General features: G+C 37.4%; 1 protein-coding gene across 3 annotated transcripts in view; it reads left to right on the top strand.

Moving 5' to 3' along the window:
• INPP5E (Inositol-3-phosphate synthase) overlaps window positions 1-23,987 on the top strand; it is an 830,915-nt gene that overhangs the window by 800,908 nt on the left and 6,020 nt on the right. For 2 of the 3 annotated variants that reach the window (XM_067084336.1, XM_067084335.1), the window contains one exon: window positions 2,371-2,479. The gene's annotated coding sequence lies outside the window, so the exon portion shown is untranslated. Of the gene's footprint in view, window positions 1-2,370; window positions 2,480-8,151; window positions 11,142-23,987 lie in introns of those variants that run through there. The other variant, XM_067084334.1, reaches the window with a different exon arrangement.

Genomic DNA, 23,987 nt, shown 5'->3' with positions numbered 1-23,987 from the left:
TTTGTGGTTTGTAACTTGCCAATACAATAAAGTAGAAACTCTATCCCACCTTTGACACATTATACTTTGTAACTTACCAATATGAAAATGAAAACAAAGATTAATCGCTTACTGATAAAGTATTTCAGTCTCCAGGAGCCATCATAGATATCCAATTTAAGTTATCTAATCTACTATAGACTTCATATGTGTGTGAGCTGATCACTTTAAAGTTTTGAAATTAGCAGTTTTGGCACCACATTTTAGTCTGATATGAATAAGTGAACTTTCCATTACATTGGCTTTTCTGTGGATAACCTATTTTCATCAAAACAATTTAAACCTCGTGCTGTTGGACGTTTGCTTTAAAAAGCAAATGGATGTTACAGACTAAATACACACACAAAACAAAGCCACTACAACACCTTCTAAAAACATAACAAACATCTCACACGTCTCGAACTCTCGCCATACCCGCGCAATAACTTCTCGCTGCTGGGAAGAAAGGGCGTTGGGTCGGGTATGATACATGAAACATACGTACCGGGGTCTAAGTGATGTCAGGCAGGGCAGCCGATCGAGACCACAGGTCTACCCCAAAGCCAAATCAAAAAGTCCTTCAAAAGAAGGCATCGTGCTTACCCCATACAAAAATGGGAATAAAAGCACGTTAAAAGAAGAAGAAGAAGAAGCTGTTGGACGAGGCACATTGACCTCCATGGCTTCTCAGTGGGTTCTTTTGAGCAACTACTGAGGCTCTTGGTTTTTGGTTTGTTCATTTTTCAGTTGGAAGGAATTATGAATTTTTTTATAGATTTTTGCTTTTTTTATTGTGATACTAAAAGCTTATTGAAGAATTAAACTTATAAGGCTTTTTCTCTTTTTCCCTTATGTTATACGAAAAGCTTAATAATACTTTATGATCTAAAATGAATACCGAAGATAAGACTGCTGAGCTATACGCAATTTTTGTTTGCCAACAAGAAAGAACCAGCTAGAGCTACACAACAACAACCTGGAGTAACCAGAAAATTTTGAGAGGATTGTGCAGAAAAAATTGCCTTTAGGGTTGCAGATGATGTCCCATACAGAGGGGACACATCTTGTGGGCTATGTGGGCCATTTTGACCAACATGGAAACCAATATGACTCAATTTGTCCATGTGAATGGGAACAAACCTTCAAATGGTGTTTACTTTGTGGACAGATATAGACCATTAAATATGCTCTTTCAATGAAAGATATAAATTTTTTGCCCAATCTAGCAAGTAAACAATTTCTCCACAATACTACAATGAATATTTTGGTACTTCTTTCTATGGGTTCATGCAAGCCCTAGCCAGCTTGACAACTTTATTGTTTATTCTCGCATACGTATAATTATAATGTATACTATAGTTAAAAAGGTAGGGGTGAGGAACTCAGATTCAGCAGCCAAGGTTGGTAGCCAGTCACAGAGCACCGCCGCGCTCACTGGCTAATACTTTACTTGCATCATCTGTATTTCGGTCGTGCATTTACGGCCGCTCTGTGAGCAAGAGCCCGTGCTGGCATAAAGCCAGCACAGTCAACAACAACTAAACAGAGCATGGAATCAGTTATTTCTTAGAGTCCTGTGTATGACCTTCCTTACAGAGAACTATTGGCAGTTTATGAGAAGCCAAAGAGAATCTGCTTAATCAGGTCCAACTCTTGCACTTAGTGTTTGCTAAAGAATTCCAGGGAAATATTATGGATACTGGAAAGGAGTAAGGACTTTAGTGGAAAGGATTGGTCAACACAAGTTTAGAAAAGAACTCAGGATAAAGGCAGTTACACAGAGAACTGTTAGAATTTCACTTTTGTCTTAGATATGAGTGTTAATTACATTGGGTTGTGTAAAAGGGACAATAAAAAGAAGTGAAACGTGTGCTGTACATGTCGCATGTGAATTTATTCTGTTGAAACTTCCCTTGCAAGTTAATCGCTTTTTCGGTTTGCTTATATGAATATTTGCACATTGTAAAGAACAATGATACTACTGCTACAGTGGCAGTCAATTTCATAAGTGACATGTGTGTGTGTGAGTGCAAAACAGAAATACTGTTTTCGAAGACACCACTTCCAAGTAGCACTACGTACAATGCTGCCAAAGTACAAAGTTGATTTATACACATGGTTTTGCTGCTTTGTATGTAACGGATCTAATGTCTAGTTATTAATGATTGTCTGTTTATCGTTATTCTGGTGTTTCTTAAAATTCACCTGTTAATGCTAATCGAAAAATTGCAAAGATCATTGGCTGTAGAACCTTCAAGTGTAAGATTTTTCATACACGTATATTCTTTAACAAAACTGATAACGTTTCCTTAGCATGAGTACCGAAAAATTTCATATTTACTTTATTTTCAGTGTTCCATTAGCTGCTGGGATCTTCAACAGAGATGTGTATCTTGAAGCAATCAGACGTCGGAAACAGTTCATGTATCAACCAGCATTAAGAAACTGCCCTGTTCAATAAGTATTGCACATGCAAGTTTTGCAGTTTACTTGATTGTTGTTTAGAAATAATATATAGTCATATATGAGCAGTTTAGTGTTGCATGAACAGTATAGTGATATACCGATTGTAAATTTCTCTTTCTCTCTCTCTCTTTCTATATATATATATATATATATATATATATATATATATATATATATATATATATATATATATATGTGTGTGTGTGTGTGTGTGTGTGTGTGTTATTAGTGAGGAGAGATTTCTTTTCCTCAGAATTCTTGAAAATGACTGAAGATAGTACCAAAATTTTTTTTTGTTTTTGTCACATCTTTCTTTGGTTCTGTAAGTTAAAATTGAGGCTATAAAAAATCCCTCATTGGTCATTGTATTCAAAGATCAGTACATGAGTCATAATCAGATACGAAGGCTGGCAGTAACTGCTTAAAACTGTCATATGTCACAACAGTTATGCCTGCGTCACACATTGGCGATTCAAGGCCGTGACCGTCGTAATTTGCTCATTGCGACGCGTTACGCCATAGGTACAAACAAATCAGCATCAATCAGCATGATTCATAACTAAGGTTATTACAAAAAAGCATTTTCAGGACACTTGACGCTGCCGTTGCATCTGTCGGCACGGGACGTAAGTCGGGCATAAATCGTCCTGACTCGTCATGCCTTCATGGACGTCGCCATCCTGTAAAAACTGTTAAATGTGGGCGTGGCCTGAATCATTGGCGACTGGCACGTACGACTATGCACGTTTGTAATCTCATCTCAACATGGACACTGCAGTCATAAATGTTCATTACATATGATGTCGTGGTTTCATAATCAGCTTATTTTTCTTTTCTTTTTTTTTCTGCCGAACATTAATGAGCAAATTGCGACGGTCGCAGTCTTGAATTGCCAATGTGTGATGCCGGCATTATTCATGGAAATCTAACAATAAGTACATATCGCATATACATACAAGTAATTTTTAACATGGTAATTACCTTAAGTAATGGCATTTAGCAACATTAGTTGACCAATGTTCATAAATTGCATAAAATGTATAATAACAGTTACAGGTCCTAAGTCCTTTAAAAACAATATGTGATACAATCCGGTAACGCATTCGTACTCTGAGCTGCCAGCAAGTACAATGAATCGGTTGTAAATAATAGAAGCCTATAATAATGAAAAACTTGTGAAAATAACTATAATAATAATTAAGAAAATTGCACGATCTTTCTCAGTTATGTGCAAAGAAGTGTTACCAGTTGGTATCTCTATCATCAGGTTGATAAGGTATGTGTTTTTGGTGTTCATGATTAACTTTTGCAGAGCTTGTAGTCTCTGATTAGGTATGTATATTGAACCGTCCTCAAGCGATTCATGTTGGTCAAATCGGGAAGTTACTTGTCCTTTTGCTCTTGCGATGTGTAGTTAAACTGGCTGTATATCATTCACAAGAGTAAATCCTCGTTTGATAACATACTGCATCTTTGCATCCATTCACTAGTAGAGAGAGCCCGTACATTTTCATTTGCCAAATTCTTCAGATTATAGGATTGTTATTACTCATTTATGTTCATGAACTATAGGTTCAATGTCTGTGGATACCATAAGCTATAATAAGCTATGTGTATGTGTCTACTTCTGGGTGTAATTACTGGTAACTTTCCATGAAATTGTTATGACGTGTACATTCAGCAGATACTATCGATTTCCTTAGTCTTAAGCAAAGATTCATGGAGTCGAGATGTTATATTGACTTTTGATATATAATTACAGTGGGACTGGCCACACCCTACGGCCTACTTGTATGGTTCTAAAGTCCGGAAATGACAAACTAACAACAACTTCCCTGGGAACTTCTCTAGCAAGGCTACTCACTCTGGCCCTTCAGTGCTCAGTAAACTTTTCTGCTTCTCAGGCATCACCAATCAAATCAGAATATAAACAACCAAACAAAAGATAATTCAATATCCCAGCCTTACCTGCAGTTTGATACAGAAACTTCCGCTTATTTGAAAAGCAGAATATTGATTATTCACTTTCAGGAATTAGTTATTAACTTTAGTTTATACTCTTCTCAGATCAAGATTTAGACATTAACTTCATTTCATTGAGAGAGATAAACTAAGTAAAGATATTTAGCAGTTTGCTATGTATAATGTATAAGAACTATGCTAGAGGGGAGCAGTCACGACCCCAAAAAATCTCCAGGTAAAAGAAAATTCATTGCAAGAAGCAACAGGTCTTAAGTGAATACTGCTTCCTTGTTTTAGAAAAGACTGGTACTGTAAAAAAAAAATATTCTAATAATCAAGATATTTGTTATTAATTTTGATTAGAGCCCTTCTGAGCCATTTTTTTATTTTTCACATCAGTCATCCATAACTGATATGAAAAATAAAAAATGGCTCAGAAGGGCTCTAATCAAAATTCATAACAAATAGGTGACAAGTGCAAAGCACATAGGTGAGATGGGAATGCGAGTTTGCCAAAAACTTTTTGCACACCCACACTGTTGTGCCATGGGGAAGAGACTTTCATGGCAGCCATGGTGCGAGTGAGACAGCCACTTAGTGGAAATCTCAGCTATAGTTGCTTGATACTCTGAATGTGCGATACTTACAGTATAAGTTGAAACAGAAAGCAGAAAGAGATTGTTACACTTGGACTGGTTTTAAGCTACCTGCAGTGGCCTGAAGCTACAATGATGTGGGATGTTTTATCCAAAGGCTGGTATTTGTTTAAAATGACAAAGAAAGGGGCTGGAGAATTCTACTGTGGTGTCAGAATGTTGGATTGTGAGAAGTGCTAAAGAAAAAGCAGGAAGACAAGTACTGCTGGTTTATTGATGAAGCGACCTGCTTATAAAGCAGCGTGCAGACGTCGGCGTATAGGCAGAGACCGCCAATACAAAATTTACAAGTGACCCGAGGTCAAACTGTTTCTCAACACAAAACAGGACAGGTACATATAGAAAACTTAATGATTAACAATAGCTGGTTGGACGCAAAAATACTCTGACACATATACTCGGTACAAGGGCAAATGAACAGGTAGTAAATATACAAATCACAATAATGATAGTAAGATTGTGTATGTGCGACCTCGGGTCAGCTGTGAAGGCACCGCAGAAAACGGGATGTTCATCATAGAGAACCCATTGAGTGGGGACTTTACAGGATAGCTGTAGTAGCTTTAGAGGAGAAGTGTGATGGGCATAAAAGGTTCTGTTAAAAGTACTGAAGAGTATGGCTATACGGGAATACGCTTGAATTAAATGAGGGAAAGTCATAACAGGCAAATTATTGGTTTTATTGAAAGGGAATATAAAACGGAGGGGAAGAAGCAGGACATACTCAAGAATGTCACATCTTGCGGGGTACAGAGGTGGTAATAGGATTAATCAGTCTTATTACTACAGTATAGAATTTAAATGAAAGTGATGAGTGCTTCGTTAGAAGGGTCTCCAGGACCAGGTGTTACCATGGTATGCTTTGACAAAAAAACAAACCAACAAAAAGTAGTCACTATTAAAAGAAGCTGAACCTAATAGCTCAGTGTTATCTGTATAAAGTTAAAATCCCACAATCCTCGTTGAAGGTATCATCACCAAGGATTCACTAGGGCATTATAGACCTATGTAACTTTGACAAAAGACTTCATCTCATAAATATCCAAACACAGTGTACTCTAGCAACTACTAGGCTACTCATCATAATCAGCCAAGGACAATCCTGAGCGAATGAAGTAATTGCAGATTGAAAATATTATCAATGTGCACAATGTTAGAAGGTATGAAGTACTCAACCAGGAATGCATGATTAATTGCTGATGGACCAAGAAATGAGATACTGTATTGGTGAACAATGAATATCTCATTATGAATACTGTAATGGGACTGGAATGAAACTCCTACCATAAGTTTCACTTGAGAGCTGAGGCTCATACATGGCAACCAACACAAATAAGAGTAACTCAGAGAGACAGTGCTACCAAAGCAGTGTTACCAGAAATAGTCCAAGTTGAACACATTTTCCGAAATTCCATTTTCATTTATAGCTGAACCCTTAATTGCATATGCATGATGGCAGTGATAGTTTTGACCTACACGGCCTACAAAGTAAGTGAAATGCAGATATCTGTGTTCATAGACTTTCTCTTGCAAAGCACTCTCATTATCTCAGTTTTAGGCAGAAAGAGAATAATTCTTCTGGCAAATGAGAGATCGGCACGTTTAAACGATCATTAGCAAAGAGAGAGAGAGAGAGGGTAGGGGTCAGAAGCCCAAACAGTAATGAAGAAAGCTTGTCAGACTTGACATATGAAAGAAATAGATCAGGTGAGGAACTTGCAAGTAGTAAGGGGCTGGGATGGACTGCTCATTTCGGCAAATTAGACCACACCACCTATTGTGATTGCAGGGCCTGTTAACAGAGGTGGGATGGAGGTAGTAGGGTGTACCAGAGGCAGGTGGTCCTTCTCTGAAGGATGCAACTCAACTGCACTCCATAGGTATGATCTTGGTAAAATAAAAAACTTTTGAATATGCCTTCCATAGTGTGAACCTCAGCATTATCTGTCTACACCATCTAACTTGATGCAGAGCTTCAGAAACTCCTGTAGCATACTGACCTCATAAGCAGTTTTCCACAAGCAAGAGAACCAGATCTCATACACTGTGGGGGCATTTGACTTGGGGATGATTCCACATCTTGATGTGTAGCATCCATCATAAGGTCTCATTGGTAGAATATAGATCTCATAAGGAGACACCAAAACTACCATATTAGTGAGTCATGTTCAACAGGGGGATCAAGATAGTTGTTAGACAGGTTGGCTGTTAACAATGATTTAGGCTATCATGTCCTCACCCATGTGAAGCAATATTTGACAAGTCTGATTAAATGCTCAGATATGAAGGTCCTCAGTGGTTTTGTCTTGGTGTGAATTGATAAAGGATGCTTAGAACTTTGGCAGTTTCAAGAGTATCATCCATTAAAAGTTCTATGCACTAATGGAGGTGCAGGTGAAGGGGAACACAAACTCTTCTGACCTCCAGATTGGTTGCCATGATATTGCCAGTGAAAAGTCATCATGAGCTGTATTCTTTCCCAAGGGGATAGGAAAAGCTGTCCAAAGCCAAGTGGATGCCTTGTATTTTCCTTAAGTGCATGCACTTCTTAAGTATCTCTTGGATGCATCTCAACATAAGCATTTTGTAGAAAGCTGTGCCAAGCTCCCTAAAATGATTAACCCAGTTGTTTCTTTTACTTGCAGTATTTTCGGGGAAGGATGGTAGGCGGCTCTCCAAGTCAAATAATATCTAACTGCATCCATCAGAGTAGCACTCTTAATGGCTTCACCTCATAAAATTTGTTATTGTAAACCTGTGTCTAAAGCATGCCAGACTACTTGCAAGTAACCCCCTCATAAGGAGGATATTTTATATAAATTGACAAGTTGGAAAAGTGATATGGTTGGTAGTTGCAGTGATTAGTGCCACAGTCTTATCGGGGAAACACTGTGGTGTCTTGTGGGTGATGACAAAAAGCTTCTAGCAGCCACCTCAGTTCCTGATGCCACAAGAGGGTTTGTCTGATTTGCTTGGCCCATGTGATTAAATTGGTAGGAATCTAATCTGTTGGCACACAGTGGAGTGATAACTGGTGTTTTTTTTTCAGATCATCAGCCACTTCATTAGCCCAGATGATAAAAAACCTCCTTTCTTCTCTGGTTGAACATCCAATGGATAACTACTTGGAAATCTTCCCAAAGTTAGGAGTAATGGATAACGTCACTGAGGTGGAGCCAGAATGACTGTAAGGGATTGCTAGGAACCATTGTTGCTTGCAAGATATGGAGGCTTCGATTCCGTACTGAGGCTGCATTTTTTAATGGAACAGTCACATGTCCTTTCTACTGGTGAAGAAGATGGGAAAATTGATTCTTGAGGGGTTGCCCCAATTAAATGTATAGAGAGCCTTCCTTGAATGGTGAGAAGTCTAAGTAGACATAAAAAGTCAAAATGTGATGGCCAAGAGTGATACCACCCTTCTTTTCCAAGAACCTGTAGAAGCCAATCTACAAGTGAATGTTGTAGATTGGCTTCGACAAGTTCATAAAGATTTACTTTGGAGTCTTCGGTGGCGTTATATCATCCCAAGCAGCTTCATCCTGTAGCACCTTTTGATTGATTGAAGATCCACACATTACTGTTTCAATTACTCATTTGTATCTTAACCTTTATCAGGATGCCCTTAGTGCAGGGACCTTCCTCCATCAGGCTCACTGTGCTGGAGAGTTGTAGATTCTCACAACCAATAGGTGAGACTGATTCATCAGGGAAGTCCCCTTACATTCATCTGCAGGAGAGTGAATCTTTCCAACAGCTTCCTGAACTATACCAGGAGGTGGAAGAAATTGTTTCTGGCCAGGATGCAAATGTCATTTACACAGTTAAAGGTGATCTTACTGTAAACCCATGCCACTCCCTTAACCTTCAAGTGCTTGTGCAGATTGTGAAGCCCTGGATCATACATAGCCTGCTCCATGTGAAGGGATACTATAGCCTGTAATGTGTAACGTCCTTGCCCAACCCATGCTGGAAGGTGTAGAGTGTTATAGTTCTTGTTATCAAATGTGGCATTTGTAATGCTGACACTACTGCTAGACTGAAGCCAAGAAATGACACTAGATTGGGGTGGCCAAAAGCTTTTTGGAACCCTCTGTCTAGGAAGGCTCAAGTCTGGGCCTCATCCTTCACTCCCTTCACTGTTAATATGGCTATGGCTAAGCAACCAAGAACTGCTGTGGTGAGCGTACTATTGACTACCTGTGACACATACTTGATCCCCTCCATTTTTGGTGACTCTTTTCAGCCTGCCCAGTACTGGGATTGCAAATAGTTTAATGCTGGTAGGCATCTAAACGGCTCAGCAACACAAGAAAGTGGGGTACTTTACAGCCTGAGGCAGACTCAGTTTCCACCATGGAGAAACCTATAACAGTTGCCTAGTTCTAGAATTTGGGCTTTCCTAAAGTTGGGAGTAATGTAGTTTGCCCTGACCCTATCACATGATCTCCTTAGCATAAAGGACATTTCAGCTGTTTATACAACTGCCTTTTGTTGAGAATATTCTCTGTATTATAAGTCAGGTCTGATGGCACTAGTGCCATTAGTCAGTGTCACATTGGAAGATGGAGTAGTTGTTCATTTGAGAACTGTGTACCCTGGTGGGAGTGGTAATTATTCTGACCATTGGTAAGAAAGTGAGGGTTTTTTGAGTAGGTGGTGACCATCTTTGGTACTCTTTATAAGTAAGCAGCATAACAGCTTCAGGTAGTCCTTGATCTGGTCTCTCTTTTTTATTGTAGACTACACCAGCATCTCCGGTATCAAAAGGCTTACCCGCAACTCCAACATACTGGCTAGTAAGATATAATCAGGCATAATAAAGTCACCAAGCTCCACGACATTGTGTTGAGGGGCTTTCAGATCTGGGAAATGATGCTTTAAATGCACGTGAAACCAGTAATTGTTACTGTAGCATTGCCTGAGCAACTCAAGTTACACTCACAATTCATATCACAGATGTCCAGATTTTTAACAGCAACTTGAGCCCTGCCCTTGTGACAGCCCAACATATAAGTAAATTTTATGATTCCTGGAATATTGGAATGACCATGTACTTTAGCCCAGGAGATGGATCAGAAGGGGATCCATTCAGAGATCTTACTGTTGAAGTTAGGGATGGTAATCACTAGTTGCTATACTGAGAAACATGTACAGAGGTGTTGGCCTGGTGAGTGACCTTTCCCTCAGTATGAATGAAGCATGTACATCCCCAGGCCACGAGTCTTTTTGACTCTCGGAATATGCCATTCAGAGCTACTTCTAGTTTCTCCTGGTAAGCTTCAAATCTCTCCTTCAGGTTGTCCATGGCACCTGTAAGAGCCTGAGGTATCATTTACACATGAATTGAGAGAGAGAGAGAGAGAGAGAGAGAGAGAGAGAGAGAGAGAGAGAGAGAGAGCAAGGGATGATGGGTGTGGCGGGGGAGTTTGAATAGGGTGGTGTGAGTAGATGGGGAAGCAGTTGATGGAAAGAAGACACAGAGAGAGGAATTCAAGGCCACCAGGTAATATCCATAAAAGAGACAGAGAAAAGGAAATATATTCAGTTGATCACTGAAAATCTACTAAAGTATAAGTGTTTAAGTAACGTCTTCTAAGCAAACAGGTGAAAATTAAATGAAAGGTAAAAAGATGACTTATTGGAAGCAGTTATAGATGTCACTGCAAGAAAGATAACTTGCAGACATGAAAGTTCTTGTAGACAGACTAGATTGTTGTCGCCAGCCAGCTCTTAGGGTTAACAAACTCACAGTCTGTAATGGAGGCCCTAATTCCTGTCAACTGTGTGGGTAGGGATTCCAAAATGACGACAAGGCCGTATGACAGTTCTCCAAAAGAGAAAGCCAGAATTGCACCTAGGGGCAACTAAGCAATGTTCATGTTCATTCTAGAATGGGAATTCTGCTGCTCAAAACGAGGCTACAGGGAACTCATAGAAAACTTTCAGTAATATACGAAAGGAAGCACTCACAACAGTTAGTAGGAAAAATATTACAAACTTGCTCGTTGGTACAAGGATCATGTGTTGCAAGAGAAATGGAAAGTAAAGCAGTGATATATGAGCAAGTTTCAAAAATTACCTTTTGAGACAAAAAAAAAGGGGGTGGTTACTGCATCGCGAAAACAGTGAGGGCTACTACTAAAGGAAGGCCCGATTTTGATCGATCTGAGGCCGTAACAAGAGAATTCTTTAGCTTATGAAAAGCACTTACTTTGTCACAAAAGAATGTGGCAAAACTCAACGAAAGCAACAATATTTTGCACAAAGCTAAATTACCCCAAACTTGACTCACATACAATTTAGGAACTCCAAATGAGCCAGATAACTTTGAACCAACATACACAATGAAAATGTAGCAGTGACTATCAATGAGCATGTTACAAAAACCAAGTAACTTTTATACTAAATCCAAGGCCTGTTGTCGTCAGATATTTTTATACTAAGCCTAGGGTCAGTCTTATTATTAGATTATTACCATGCATTGCAGCCAGTGAGGAATAAAATATTTAAAACTATGCAAAAATAAAAAAAAACTCTGAATCATTTCCTTACTAAATATTCAAACATTTAAGTACATTAAATCTAAACATGTAGTTTCTGAAAGAAAGTTAATATTAGTTTATCTGTGCCTAACTGCATTTGGAATAGTGGACATTCCATTTTTTACCCAACCCAACCTAACATTCATTCGCATATACAATACTGTACACTAAAAAATTGCGTTTGTTCTAATGAGCACTTCCAGATTCCATATATAGTGAAATCAGGTATATGTAATTAAAGTTATAAAAATGTGACCGAAAAATTCCTCGACACAAACATGATATTCACCTACCTCTTGCTGCATATTACAGTCTTTAAGAACCCAAAAACGTGAAAAATCCACTGACACACTTGAGTGCGTACCTTGAGCTTTAGCACTTGTACAGTATCTTACTTTCACTTAGTTGATGAACAATTTAATGGACTTGTTTTGTGTTACTAAGCTGAGAATAATAGGTCTATGCCTTGCATAGACCTAACACATTTGTGACTGTGTCAGGATTTACCTGATTCTTCAACCTTCTTTGGTCTGACCCTTTTATTAACATGCAGATGATGAAGTGAGTTGTCACTTCTGATGGATAGACTTGATATATAAGCGTTTTCTCAATTTTATACTTCTTTAAAAGTAAGAAAATAATTTCAGATAAGTACTGCACTATGATTCTTTTTAATAAACGAAACTACATGAAGATGCTTCATAAAACAATGAAAAACCAGTAGTCTAAAGGCATGATAACATTTAGGGCACTGCTATGTCAACAACAAATTCTGCTGACTTCCCCAGATGTAGCGCAAACTGCAAAATGTAAAAGTTAGGGAGAAGAACAGTGCAGAAAGAGAGAGGATCCATTTTGCAGTGAAAACAAAGAATTATATCCAATTCAAAAGAATTGTGCAGAAAAGAGAGGATCCAACCACTTAGGAACAAAGAAGAACCGAATGGCCCATGAAAACTGTAAGAAACTTTAAAAAGGATTTACTGTGCAGACAGATTTAAACCAAGAAATGCACTCTTTCGAAGAAAGAGGAATAACTTTTACTTGACTTAGCAATTAGGGGAGATGTAAAGTGATCACTGTTATGACAAACTTGTGGCTGCTTCTCTGAAAGCTAATAGGGCACTCCCAAAAACTGGTCAGTTGGTTTTCTCATAGCAGGAAGATGCACTGTCTTTCTTGCACTGGTAGTGATCTGCGAGAGTGGACCAGCTTTTATAGCTGTAGTGGGACTGACCATACACATGTGGATTTAAAGTCCCATAAATTTCAGACAAACTACAAAGTCAAACAGGACTTCATCAGTGTAATTTTCTTACTCCCATCCTTGGATGCTCTTAAAACTTCTTTACTAATTCAAGCATCAGTAAGCACAACTTAACAACCAAACAAAAGATGATTAAATTCCATAGTCATATCTGTAACTTGATATCAACATTTGAACATCAAATTGTTCTATTTTTAACTTTCAGGGATTATTTATGTTAACTTTATGGAACACTTTTCTCAGATTAATTTTTTTTTAACACCGTGTAACTTCCATTCAGAGGAAGATATGAACTCAGTAAAGAAACGAATAAGGTTTACTGTGTACAACTTATAAAGGAGAGCTTTGTTAAGAAAGGAGTCAGATCACCAAAGACAATGCTCGGGCTCATCTGACTTTCCAGGCCAACTCTGTAGCAGATGTACAAAGCTAATTTCTAGCTTAAAGAATTAATTGAAATAGGGAATAGGTCTTAAATATTGGATAATTTTTAAGTAAGACATATAAAATATCTTTAAACAATCAACATAATTTTGATGAGAGTGACTACAAGTCAGTGTCATACTGAGATCACCCAGGGCCCACCTAGACCTGGAGATCACCCAATTCTAGGGCAAGCAGGTGACAAGCACGAAGGATGCAGGTGAGATGAACCCAGAGAAACTGTTAAGTGCCAGGGTAGTTACCTGATTTCACACAAAACTTTTTGCATACAAATGTTCCCACTCCACAGGGGGAGAGACTTCCAGGGTGACCATGCTAGTTGGGGAGACAGCTTCGTAGGAAGAATCCCCATTACACTTGTCTGTTGCTCAGAACCATGTAAGTTCAAGTAGAAATCGGAAAAAATGGATACACATGAGTTGGCTTCCAGCTGCCCACATGGGAGCAAAGTTACACCTGAGGGAAATCTTGTTTAAAGACTGACATTTAATTAACATAGCCTACTAAAGAGAAAGGATATGTGCCTTTACAATTTTTCATTATTCTGACATTACAAAGTACTGTCAGAATAATGAGTACTTGTAAAGGCTTTAGAAGAAAAAGGTGTGGTAGATATCTGTTAAATACAAGTACTGTAGTTAATAAACACAGATGGTTAGGCTACAGAAGAATGTGTGAGAATTAAGCGTGGAAACGTTAGAACAATTCGTTTTATAAAAAATAGAGTGAAAAGGAGGGGAATGTGTGCCACGTCACAAATAGTTACCAAAAATTTAATTTGGCACCCAGCCCAAGAATGATCGTCTATCTGAGAAAGCAAAATATCACATAAGTAAAAACTTTAGTTCTGTACAGTGTGTGATTATGTTCAAATAATATATTATTTATATCTATGTATATATATATATATATATATATATATATATATATATATAATATATATATATATATATATATATATATATATATATATATATATATATATATATATATATATATATATATATATATATATATATATATACATATATATTGAAAGTCGTCGATACGTACTGTCAGACTTGGCGGTAGTCTCCCAGGTACTGAATTATAATTCTCCTTCAGTGATATTCCCCGAAGTAGAGCGAATTGGATATTAAATTACATTTGTAACTTATTGTTTGTGAATATATATATATATATATATATATATATATATATATATATATATATATATATATATATACTGTATATATAATATATATTATATAGATATATATATATACAGGTATATGTATATGTATGTAAGTGTGCGTGTGTGTGGATGCATATACATACAGTATAACTATATAAATTGTAATCACTTCAAAATAAATGTTGTTAAATCCACAAAAATGAGTTTATTTGCATGAGAAACCTTTAAGTACTGAGCGACAATCGGAGGTACTATATGCATATTATCATCATTATTATCATTGTAAGGTATTGTTCTTATTGTGATTTATTGTATCATCATAATTGTTATTAGCAGTAATAGTATTATTCTCCGTGTTCCCTTTTCTTGACAGTTTAGTGATTATCAAAATATTTTATCAGAAGTATCTTTAAATTTAATATATTTATCAAGGTCAACTTAGAAGTCAAAGTTGTACTGTATATCATTAATTACATCAGAAATGAATGTAGTTCGACATATTTGGTTTTCAGAGGCACACAGGTGTTACTATAAATTGTGACTCAGATTTTTAAGGTTAGTAGTTTTCCCCAGCATATTTTACCTTGACTTACTGATGTTACAAGTCAACATTTTTTTTCTGATTTTTATGAAACCTTTTAGGCATTTCTCTTGATATTTGTGATTATTCTAGAAAATGTGTTTAAATTTGACCTGTTTTCCAAGGTCAAATGTTAATATAAAGGTGAAATTGTTTGTTTTTAATATCTCATTTCTCTGATTATCAAATTTGTTAGGTATTTACCTCGGAGTTTGTTGAGCCCAATTTTTTTTTTTTTTTTTTTATCAAATTTAGTAAGTAGCTACTAAACCGTTTGGTGACCCTATTGTGATTAACCTTGGACTGTTTCTAGGCCATGAGTAAACAACCAGCATTTTGTTTATCCCTGATTTTGATGAAACTTGATAAGTAGGTTTATACTGGAGTTAATATTTCCAAAAAAATGTTTCTGCTATGGCCTTAATTTAAAAGCCAACATGTCCTTTTCCTCTGATATTGATCATTTGTTAGGCAAGTACTTGGGGTTGGTAATTATTTACCCCCTCCAATGCTTTTATTTTTATTTTTTTACCTTGTCCAGTTTTGTAGGTCTTAGACAAGTTGAAACGCATTTGTTCTCCTGATCTCAGAAATCATGATAGGAGTCTCTGGTCCTCAAAATGGTTTCCTGGAAGTATATTAAAGTTCTGAGGGTGAAATGACAGCCATAAGGTCTCTGCTTGCTACGTCCTCCAACATCCTATTATTCTTATTGTCATAGTCACCTTTGTTACTGTTATTTTGACAAATAAAATGTTTATTACAGACTACGACTTAAAAAAACTGATGATAAGTGAACTATTTAGTCTAGAAAGGAAAATCTCCATTTGGCTATAATATCTATACCAGAAAGAATAAAGGGTGTCATTTACATTAGTTTTCTCCTAAAAACCCATCCTGAGACCCTTTCATATTTTTGTTCCTTTCATTTAAAGAAGTAAATTGGACGATTACCTTTAACAGTTCTGTATGAATGCAAGTGATATGGTATGAGACCCTTTTGTGGAACTTTAAATAAATAAAAAGAGATCTTGGTGAAAGTCTTTGGTACGCAAATATTTTTAAATGTTCATTTATTGGTATCACTGAAAAAAATTCCTAAAATTTTCAGATGTAAAAAATCCAACTTCGTTAATGTAACAGGTCAAGGCCTTTGGTGTTCCAGTTTATAACTGGTTGAAAAATGATAATGTGTAGCCTTTAAGGCTATGTAAGCTATGCATCATGACCACCCAGCTACTAGATTTTTATTTATGTTAAGAGTGATAAGAGAATTTCAGCATCCCGGATTTTCTCATAAATGTCCTTCAAGGTAACCGGCAGTACAGACGAGAACTAGGAATTATTTGCAGTATATATATTCGTAGTAGAATCTCTGGTTAGCTAAAATAATATATAAGAAAGAAATATTCCCTTATGGCTGATGCGCAACTCCAAGCCACTAGATTCGTTCGTATGTCAAAAGGTAACAGTTTTTTGTAAATCAATATTCGACTGAAAAGGGTCTTGTATTTAACTAACAGAATATTCACATTGTTTACTACTTACTTGATAGTAAAGTAATACAGTAATGCGAATTGCTTAATTTCTTGATAAATGTCTGGTAGCTGGTATAAAGTTCATTGCCAAAAGCTTTTAATGACCAACATGCGTAAGGCTCGGGCACTGGGTAACAGAATACAAGTATTTTTTCTCTCATTTGCTAAATTACTGGCCAGTTAATATACTTTTATGTGATAAACTAATATTTCATAGTGTTCTGTGTTTAAAAATGAAGGTATGTAACATTGTAGATAGACTACGTTATAGCCAGAAACTGATTGTGGCTTTAGCGTGGCGGGTAGTTGTTTGGCTAATGGAACAAAAGAATTGTTTCCTCGTACATGATACAAAACTCCCGAGCTATTATTCTTCCATTTCGAGGTAAGTGTTAATAGGAAAACGTCTAGCAGCTGATTATATGCCATTAAGAGGTTAGATAACAGAGTATGTTAATTGCACCCTCTGGTAGCTATACTACTACACAGCTATTGAGCTTCAATGTTAATAAGTAAATTTTGAAAATCCAAGCCTTCTGATAAATGACTCGTAACAATTGCTAGGCTAAGCTTATTGTAACTGGCTAGTACTTGTGTAAGAAGTGTCGGCTAAAAAATCAAGTTTTTGCTACTATTTTCATGTACTCAAAATCATTTCAGTCTGTAAGAATATATGAAGGTAAAAGGCTGATTTGAATTGGTCATCTAAAATTTGTGAAAGGGATTATCGGGGAATTGGTTAGTAGCCTACCCGGCTGCTGCCAAACTAGCTGAGATGGACATGTCTAGTAACTGGTTACCCACTAGTATCTTGCAACTGAAATTTAATTTCTAGTTATTGGTTAGTAGCTAATGTGAGGACCAGACCTCCCAACTGTCTTCCTCTTCAGAATTCCCAGGTTTAATATAAAGTTTTTGTTTCATTTGTCCCCCTTTTGAGAGATCTTATGATTTGTTAAATATTTGATGTTTTTTCTGTTATCTGTTTATTGCAATCATTATTGTTCCTTCTAATTTGCATTTTTAGTTGCATTTTATTAAAATTTTATGATATGACATGTAATCATTTGTCTTGTAAATATTTAACCAGTTTCTTAAAATTAACATAATACTTACTGGCCTATTTTCTTGATCAAAATTGGCTTTGGGACCAACTCTTGTAGAATTTTATCGAAAATGACATCTGATTATGCGTCAGATTAAACATAAAATAATGAGTACTGTACTGTTCTACCAGTGTGACAGTACTACCAGCGAAGAGTGCTGTTTAGGTTATATGTGGCGTGGCACCTTTTTTCTGCAAACCTTAATCAAAGGGAGCTGGGTTGTTAGTCACATGTCAACTCATTATGTTTTCATTATTCCTAACAATAATTTTGTTTCTTCTATTGTCTAGCCTATTATTATTCTGTATTATACATGTCAATGTTTTGTGTGGAGGTATCAAAATGATGGCATTTTTGTTATACTATGACAAAGTCTTCAATTAGAAAGGGTCAAAGAGGAAGTTCGTGTGTTGATAACACTTACATGTATTACGTACGAAGGTTCATCATGTCGAAAAGGATGCATCAGACACTTCAGTTTATTGCAAGATGCCACTTTAATGTAAAGAATTGAACCTTTTACACTTCTTATTGTAATTTTTAATAACCAAATATCTTTTGCGGTCGTATAATTATGTAAATTAAATGAATGACGTCATTTCACTGTAATTTGGTCACGATTACTATAATCTATATAATCTATTTTGGTATATAAAATCGCTTGCATGGAAAACTTTTGGGGCTCAGATCTGGAGATTTTGTGGAGACGACGTGCGTGGTGGCAGTTACGCTGATCGAGAATGAAAATTGACTCTTGTTATGAAAAGCTATGATGTACTTAGGTGCAAGTGTCATGTAAAATAGTGCAATCTATTCTGCTGATGTTCATTTTAACCATTCAGCGTCAACTTTAATTATACTTAAATAGTTGTGTAATACTTATCCCTTTTTATATGCATAAGTAAATATATGTAGCCTATATAAATTCGATAAGTGACAAACCTAAAGGAAAGCCTGAAGTGATCCAGTCAATCGTGTTCGTACAGACTATTCATTCAGTCCTGTCAGATATGAAACTTCCTGTGGCAGTTCTTAATCAGGCTTTTTCTGAGGGAATGCTGCTAGCCTTCTCCTTCAGGAGTGATGACGTAAAAGGCAAGGGGTGACAAAAATGAGGCTTTCTTGATGACTTCCCACGCTGAGAGAGATGTCCGGTGCCTCGATGCCATGAAAATCAAGAACTCTGGATTCTTTGGCGGCAGGCAGCGGGAATCTGTCAAATGTTCAGTTCTACGGGAAAAAGCTCTGTCAGGGATCACAGCTGATGATAGCTAACCAAAGTCAACCAATGTTTTCAAGCTTCAAATAATTTATCGACAATACAGTACTCAGTTTCAAAACAACAAATTTCTTGGCGCTAAATGTCATTTATGTAACAGTGCTGCCCAACACCTGCTATTCGAACTGGTAAAATCCTGGTCACTGTGGTTCCTGTGGGAGGCTCAGTCTTGTGGGTTTGATTTGAATGTGAACTTTCGGTGGCGCTCATTTCCATAACTTTGCAGCACCTTTGTCAGTTCCACGGTAGGTTGCAAATGTTTGCACTGTGGTGCAAAACAGTCATGGTCTCTTGTGACAGGTAATAATAATGATTCGCTCAAAGATCGTCTTCATGACTATTTGATATTAGGCTGCTAATCAGTTCAATGTAAGGCAAAATGCGTTTTAACGTTTATAATAATGGCGAGAATGTGTAAATTCAATCACTGTTTTTGCTGGTCCACCTGCAGGCTATCGTAGACAACTTAGTGCTCCCGCTAGAGCTTATTAGCTTTTTCATAGTTGTAGATAACTTCAAGGACACTCAAACAGTTGTTTTAATTTCAAGACATCGGGCATGTCAGTCTGGTTGTGGATAGCCGCTTGTATACCAACCAAAATCAGCTTTTTCTAGAAGAGTGCTATGGCATGACACTGTGGCCATTGCTGGAAGCATTGGCATTGCAGGCTATGCCAGAGGCTATCTGTTAGCTGACCCTGTCCTCTAATCTGCATAGGGAAGTTCTGGCTCATTTAAGAAAGTCTTGTCCTTAAATGTGCAGCTTCCATTGACAAATGGGAAATGCCTGCACGGTCCCATTTGCTATGGCTATCAGTTAGCGAGTCGTCAGTACTGCTGTTCTCTAACAACAGTTTCATAGGAGGGATGGAACAGTTCAGCATTGATCTGGCATTGGCTGAGTATGGCCTTTGAAGAAGAATGTCTATGGGAGAGTTGGCTAGGGTACGGAAGGCTAGGTCTTACAGGCAGAACAAGTGGCGCCTTCTTAAACTTCTGTTAGTACCCTCCATTATTGACATTATTATTCGTCGTATAACTGACTATAAGACTGTGATCTTTCCGGATTCGAATGTATTACTCAAAATAATTTTTTTAGAGAAAGTTCAATTACTTTTCAATAAATGAACCAAGAATTCATATATTTTTACGAGCAATGGTAATTCTAAGAGAGAGAGAGAGAGAGAGAGAGAGAGAGAGAGAGAGAGAGAGAGAGAGAGAGAGAGAGAGAGAGAGAGAGAGAGTGTGTGTGTGTGTGTGTGTGTGTGTGTGTGTGTGTGTGTGTGTGTGTGTGTGTGTGTGTGTGTCCAACAGGTGATCTATCCAAGATGATGAAGGTTGACTGATCAAGCCACAGAGCAAAGCGCTCTGTGTGTGGTTCAGAGGTAAGGAAACTAAACGTTTGCTGGTTCGCTTATATAATTTCAACTTCCTAAGATGGATCAACTTGGGGACCGACCTGCAAGCTCTACAAGGGATGCATTAATGATCACTCGTAAGAAAGGGAGGTGAAATTGCTAGAAGTGGCCCATCCACATTGGAGTCTACAGAAAATAGCGGATAAGAAAATGAAAATGAAAAATATATAAGAATGCAAAAAGGGAATGAAGTAAATCGAGATATTACACTGCCAAGGGTTATTAGACTTTACTTCGGTATTCAAAGGGGGAAAAGAAAAAACAAAGGGAATCCCCACATTATTAATATATATTACAAAAGGAATGTTCATTTAATTATATTAGATGATGAAAAATATACACTACTTTAATTTCTTGCATAGCAATTAAAGCCCCAAATACAGTACAAACAGAGGGAGCAATGATTTTCGAGTAGGATACTTTGTTTCTGTGACAAGTTGAGGTATTACAACACAGTTTTGCATAAAATAATGTCCCAGTATCTTTACAAGATATTTTTACAATTTCCAATACATTACTACACAGTAGGGGTAATTATAAAGTGTTAATATTTGTAGGAGCTCAGAGTGCACTTATGGCCTCTCCTATAGTAAGTGGTAGATTAAATTAGATGTGGAATTCATTTATGAAAAAAAGCTATCTCTCTTGTTGCACGAAACAAATATAACAAATTAAAAGAGAAATTTGTACTTTTCCTACCATATGCACCTACGCTTTCATATGTGGAGTACTCCACGCTATTCTCAGCTACTCTCAACTCATCTCTGAACACTAAATCCTAAAGCTACGTGGGTTGACATGACGCCGACCTCTCTTCCCATTGTCTTCGCAGCTGCACTCGCATTTGCATGTTTTCCGATTCGTCTCTCTTGTTTTGGCTGCATATTGGCAAGTCACAAGGTATAGCAACACCCCTTTAGTGCTCAAGATTGCAGTAGAGTATATTCTATCCAAAACTTATTTTCTGCCTTGCTAAGCAACATTCAACTTAATTAGGTTAAGGTGCGATAGATGCCCCGCACTTATTATTGATTAATGTGGGAATGCATGATATTCATTATATCATAGATGGTTGATAGTGGAGTTACAGTACACGTTTACAGTGGTGTTACATGTCCTCAGTATGAACACCAACATTTTCATCATGGATACAGCTAGTGCAATGATGCTATGATCAAGTTCTTAGCTTCTGGTATACCAGCTACAGTATAATACACAAATTTTCATTCCAATTGTAAATTCTATATATATCCTATCTCTCATTAGATACATCAGTCACAACATATGAATGTCATGCTTGGCACATACAAGGATTTTTATGAAAAAGAATTCTATACACAACTTTATTGTTTTCTATCACAGAAACATTTTCACTGCAACTGATTCAGCATTCTGACATCATACACTTGACTGTTTTGATGACCTTAGTCATATGATACTACTAGGTGACCAACCCGGCACTGCCCAGGAAAACTCTGAAAACTCTCTCTCCCTCACTCTTTCCCTCTTTCTCCTCCTTAACACCCCCTCTACTCTCTCTCTCTCTCTCTCCTTCCATCTTTCTCCTCCCTAACACCCCCTCTTCTCTTATCTTACTTCCTCTCCCTCTCACTCTCGCTCTCTCTCCCTTTCCTGTTAAGATATTTGCTTCAATTACGCCGCCAAACATTTTATATTTCACCCTTTCTCACCCCCAATGCCTACCAGGGCAGGACTTGGACTTGAAGGGCATTGGGAGTGTCACTAATCATCTCAGCGACCTCAAAAACTATGGATTAGGCACAAATATCTGTCATTTTTTACATTTTATTTTTCACCCCTTCTCACCCCCACTTCCTATCGGGGCTGAACTTAAACTTAAAGGGCATAAGGAGTGTCATTATTCATCTTAGTGACCTCAAAAACTATGGATTAGACTAAATATCTGTCATTTTCGTTTTTTTTTTACGTCACCCCTTCCCACACCCACCCCCTTTGGTGCCAGTGATGTCTTACCCAGTACAGGGTCATATGTATACCGAAATTATATATGATAAACCCGTAAAATTTATTTAGTTGCTAAGTCTACAGGCAGAACCAGCCCTGTTTCAGGGAAGCCCTTCCCACCCCAACCCCCTTTGGTGCTAGTGGTGTCTTACCGCCACAGTATTCTTTTCCAGATAGTAAGTCATGTATGCCAAGCTTGGTTGAAATTGCTCAGTGCATTTCAGTTATGCTGGAACATACACTCACACATACATACATAATCCATTTTTGTATATATTGACTAGCTGACCAACCCGGTGCTGCCTGGGAAAAACTCTGAATGACAGCTGATACTCTCTCTCTTTCTACTCCCTAACACTCACTCACTCTCTCTCCACATCTCCCTCACTCTTTCCCTCTTCTCCTCCCTAACACCCCCTCTACTCTCTCTCTCGCTTCTTCTCCCTTTCCTGTTAAGACAGTTGCTTCAATTACATTGCCCAGCATTTTTGACATTTTATATTCACCCCTTCTCAACCCCCATTCCTATTGGGGCTCAACTTGGACTTAGAGGGCATTAGGAGTGTCAGCATTCATCTCAGCGACCTTGAAAACTACGGATTACACACTAATATCTGGTTTTCAGTTATTTTTACATGTCACCCCCTTCCCACCCCACCTACTTAGGTGCCAGTAATGTCTTACCCACCCACCCCAAGTATTCTTTTCCTTCCCAATAGTAAGTCATATGTATACCGAAATGAGGTAAGATAAACCCATATAGTTTATTTAGTTACTATTCTTTTCCAGATAGTAAGTCATATGTATACCGAAATGAGGTATGATAAACCCGTAGAGTTTATTTAGTTACTAAGTCTATGGGCAGAGGCAGCCCCATTTCAGGGAAGCCCTTCCCACCCCCACCCCCTTTGGTGCTAGTGATGTCTTACACCCACAGCATTCTTTTCCAGATAGTAAATTATATGTATACCAAGTTAATTTGAAATGGCTCAATGCATTTTCGAGTTATGCTAGAACACTCACACACGCACATATACGTATATGCATCCATTTTCATATATACATAGGATAAAGGAACCCAGTGACCCCTTTGAAAGACTTAGGTATTTCCATCTTTCCTAATTATTGCCAATAATCTCCTGGCAGTTACACTAAACTTGTATTATTTGGATGACCAAATACATAAAAAATGCTTTGTGCATTTACAAACACCACTTTAAACATTCCAACACTGCACATAAAGTATTTACTCTGAGTGGAATAACAGAATGTTTTCTGTGAGCAAAGTAATTTATGGATATCTGTCATACAGGAACACTCAGGAAACTACCCCATGATGATGAAAGCCTCAGTGTCATCTTTGCTACTTCTTTAAACTATAAATAATTATGTAAGATAGGGGTGAAAACAGTACTTTTAAAATCGATAACATTCTGCCTTAGTTCTGTACGAGAGCAGCATTAAATGATGTCAGTTTTCCTCACAAAATTCCAGTATCTTGTCAAGACAATAACAACCTTTAAAGGCGTTATATTCAATTACGTGCCA

This window comes from Macrobrachium rosenbergii, chromosome 41 (genome assembly GCF_040412425.1).
Source record: "Macrobrachium rosenbergii isolate ZJJX-2024 chromosome 41, ASM4041242v1, whole genome shotgun sequence".
In the NCBI taxonomy this organism is placed as follows: domain Eukaryota; kingdom Metazoa; phylum Arthropoda; class Malacostraca; order Decapoda; family Palaemonidae; genus Macrobrachium; species Macrobrachium rosenbergii.
The sequence above is the reverse complement of the archived record's forward strand: the minus strand, read 5'-3'. Positions and strand labels throughout refer to the sequence as shown.